The sequence below is a fragment of the Passer montanus genome, unplaced genomic scaffold, assembly GCF_014805655.1.
Source record: "Passer montanus isolate IOZ18808 unplaced genomic scaffold, ASM1480565v1 scaffold161, whole genome shotgun sequence".
Lineage (NCBI taxonomy): Eukaryota > Metazoa > Chordata > Aves > Passeriformes > Passeridae > Passer > Passer montanus.
In genome coordinates this window covers 619242-623184 of record NW_024363272.1, presented here as the reverse complement: position 1 = coordinate 623184, position 3943 = coordinate 619242, and the positions used below count along the sequence as shown (strand labels likewise).

The 3943-nt window shown below is 51.0% G+C and overlaps 1 long non-coding RNA gene across 1 annotated transcript; it reads left to right on the top strand.

Moving 5' to 3' along the window:
* Window positions 1–525: 525 nt before the first annotated feature.
* Window positions 526–3672, top strand: LOC120499504. Its single transcript, XR_005626883.1, has 2 exons — window positions 526–1542; window positions 2286–3672. It is a non-coding gene; the product is annotated as an uncharacterized LOC120499504 (long non-coding RNA).
* Window positions 3673–3943: the final 271 nt, after the last annotated feature.

The window sequence follows — 3943 nt, the reverse complement described above, 5'->3', positions numbered from 1 at the left end:
GCAGGACTCTGTTCTCCTGGGAACACAATTCCCAACTCCACCACCCAGGCAGATTTCTGGGGGTCTGGTGATGATGCAGCACTGCAGGCTGGGGACAGAGTGGCTGGACAGTGGCCAGGCAGAAAGGGGCTTGGGGGTACTGGTTGGCAGCTGACTGAGAGTGAGCCAGCAGTGTGTCCAGGTGGCCAAGAGAGCCTGGACCAGGAATGGTGTGGCCAGCAGCAGCAGGGAGATCATTCCTCCCCTGTACTTGGCACTGGTGAGGGCACACCTCGAGTGCTGTGTCCAGTTCTGGGCCCTCAGTTTAGGAAGGAGATTGAGATGCTTCAGCCTGTCCAGAGGGGGCAATGAGGCTGTGGAGGGGCTGGGAACACAAACCCTGTGAGGAACGGCTGAGGGAGCTGGGGGTGTTCAGCCTGGCCAAAAGGAGGCTCAGGGGAGACCTCATCACTCTCTACAACTCCCTGAAAGGTGGCTGTGGCCAGGTGGGGTCTCTGCTCCCAGGCAACCACTGACAGAAGGAGAGGACACAGCCTTAAGCTGTGCCAGGGGAAGTTTAGCTTGGACATCAGGAAAAAATTCTTCACTGAAAGAGTGATTGGGTACTGGAATCTTCTGCCCAGGGAGGTGGAGGAGTCACTGTCCCTGGACATGTTTGAGAAAAGACTGGGCATGGCACTCAGGGCCATGGTTTAGTTGATGAGGAGGTGTTAGGTTAGGTCATAGGTTGGACTTGATGATCTCAAAGGTCTTTTCCAGCCTGGCTCATTGTGTGATTCTGTGATCTGCACCTCCCAGAGGCGCTGGGCAGGGTCTGACAGCAGGCGTGGGTTGGGAAATCAACATCCATCTTTTTCATATAGGTGTATAAATATCTCCTAATGTGGAAGTGGCTGTGTCTCCGTGTGGGGTGGGGGGATCTGCATGGGTTTTCTTTTGATTCACCAGGTGAGGGAGAGGTGGGGTGACTACAGAGACTGTGGAAGTGAGGGCTGTGGCTGCCCTGATGGCTTTGGCAGTCAGGAGGAGCCGTGGTGTGGAGGTCAGGTCAGTGTCTGCAGTAGAGAACTCTGAAGCCATAACTTTTAACTGGAGTGGTTTTGATTATTATTATTTTTTTAATTATTATTGTTGTTGTTATTATTATTATTATTATTGTTTTCTGGGAGGGTCTGGATTTTAACTTTTTTGAATATTGTTAATTCTTTCTAAGAGCAGAAAAACAATCTCTAATTATTACCTCTTGACCTGTTGGTTTGTAAAGAAATCACTGAAAAAAAAAAAAAAAAAGAAAGAAAAAACCAAATGCACAGCTCGATTTACACTGGAACTGTTTCTACTCTGACCTTGCTCCTGCTCTCTAAGGTGAGGTTTCATCTCTGCTCTGGCTGCCAGGGTTGTCTTTATTTCAGTCCCTCTGTTCTTGCTGTCTGTCCCTGTCCGTGTGTCCCTCTCCCCGATTCCCCGTGTGTCCATGACCTTGTACAAAGTGAGGAGTGGGTTTTGAATCATGTTAGGAGCTGGTTTGCACCCCCCAAGGAGGTTTTGGGAGTGTGGATCTGCCCTGGGGGCAGGGCTGGGACTCCCCTGTCCCCTCCCAGCTTGTCCTGAGTCATCTCAGCCCGAGCTTCCCAGCTGCCCGTGTCCCTTAAACCTGAGTTCAGGAGCCAAGGGGGCACCTGCAGGCCCTAAATGTAGGTTTAGCCTAGTTAAACCTGGACTTGGAAGCTGAGAGGGGCACTTGAAGCCCTAAATGTCAGTTTAACTCTGTTAAACCTGGACCTGGAAGCTGAGAGGGGCACATGAAGCCCTAAATGTCAGTTTAACTCTGTTAAACCTGGACCTGGAAGCTGAGGGGGGCACTTGCAAACCCTAAAAGTCAGTTTAACTCAGTTAAATCTGGACTTAAAAGCTGAGAGGGGCACTTGCAGGCCCCAAATGTAGGCTTAGCCTAGTTAAACCTGGACTTGGAAGCTGAGAGGGGTGCTTGAAGCCCTAAATGGCAATTTAACTCTGTTAAACCTGGACTTAGAATCTGAGGGGGGCACTTGAAGCCCTAAATGTCAGTTTAACTCTGTTAAACCTGGACTTAGAAGCTGAGGGAGTCACTTGCAGGTCCCGAATGCAGGTTTAGCCCAGTTAAACCTGGACTTAGAAGTTGAGAGGGGCACTTGAAGCCCTAAATGTCAGTTTAACTCTGTTAAACCTGGACTTAGAAGCTGAGGGGGGCACTTGAAGCCCTGAATGTCAGTTTAACTCTGAGCTGGTTTGCACCCCCCAAGGAGGTTTTGGGAGTGTGGATCTGCCCTGGGGGCAGGGCTGGGGCTCCCCTGTCCCCTCCCAGCTTGTCCTGAGTCATCTCAGCCCGAGCTTCCCAGCTGCCCGTGTCCCTTAAACCTGAGTTCAGGAGCCAAGGGGGCACCTGCAGGCCCTAAATGTAGGTTTAGCCTAGTTAAACCTGGACTTGGAAGCTGAGGGGGGCACTTGAAGCCCTAAATGTCAGTTTAACTCTGTTAAACCTGGACTTAGAAGCTGAGGGGGGCACTTGAAGCCCTGAATGTCAGTTTAACTCAGTTAAACCTGGACTTAAAATCTGAGGGAGTCACTTCCAAGCCCTAAATATCAGTTTAACTCTGTTAAACCTGGACTTGGAAGCCGAGAGGGGCACTTGCAGGCCCCAAATGTAGGTTTATCCCAGTTAAACCTGGACTTAGAAGCCAAAATGTCCGTTTACCCCAGTTAAAGCTGGACTTGGACCCCGAAGGGGGCACTCGAAGCCCTGACTGTCAGTTTACCCCAGTTAAAGCTGGACTTGGACCCCGAAGGGGGCACTCGAAGCCCTGACTGTCAGTTTACCCCAGTTAAAGCTGATTCAGAAGCCGAGGGGGGCACTGGAAGCCCTAAATGTCAGTTTACCCCAGTTAAAGCTGATTTAGAAGCCGAGGGGGACACTGGAAGCCCTGGGCACTCCCAGGCCGTTGGAGCAGAGCCGGGCTGGGAGCTGGGCAGGGCAGAGGGGCCTGGCACAGCTCTGGGTACTGCAGGCTCCCCCCTGGCACTCCCCTGGGTGCCAGCAGCTCTGAAACTCGCACTGAACTCGCCCCCTCCAACTGTAGCCACACTGCACCTGCCTCAGCGCCAAACCAAACAGGGCTCAGGAAGGGAAGGATTTTAGGGAAAGCCTTGTTTCCCTGAAAGGAGAGAGATGGGGAAAAGCCAGCAGGAACCAACGCTGACCATGTAGCATTTTCACAGCACTTTTCATGCAAACCGGTGCCCGGGGGCACCAGTGCTTGCCGAGCTGACTGAGCACGTGGGAATTGCTGCCTGCCTCCAAAAAGTTGCAGCAGCTCTGGGGAAAAAAATAAAAAAAAAATAAAAAAACAAGCAGCATTCCACCAGGCAGTTCCGAGGGGAAGCAGGTGCAGGACAAGGAGGGGGGGTCCATCAGCGGTACGTGGCTGCAGGACAGAATCTTGGTACTTCTCTGCCCCTTTGATTTGTTTGGTTTTGTACATTTTCTTAGCAAAGGACTGTAAGAAAATAGCCACTTAGCCACTTTACCTCTTCAGTATGCAAATGTACATACGGTGTAAGATAGGAAATCTTTTGTTTAATATAAAACCAGGCTGTCGATTTCTGCTGTACATTATTAAAAGGTTGTTTTATTCATGTGAGGTGTTGCAATCTCAGTTCACTGGGAGGGGTGGGAATTGGAGGGTCCCTCAGAGAGGGGTTGGGGGGGAAAGGCTCGTCCCTCACAGCTAAAATAATCTCTTTAGGAATCCTGATCAAAACATTTTAATGTTGAATATTCCCATTTTTAGTGAATGTGCAGCTTCCAACACCCGCCAAGGAGTGCAGTGGAGGTGAGACAAAGAGGTGGCAGGTGGGATTTTCCACCCATGCAGGGATGAGCAGCTGAACTTGGGGCTCCCACTCT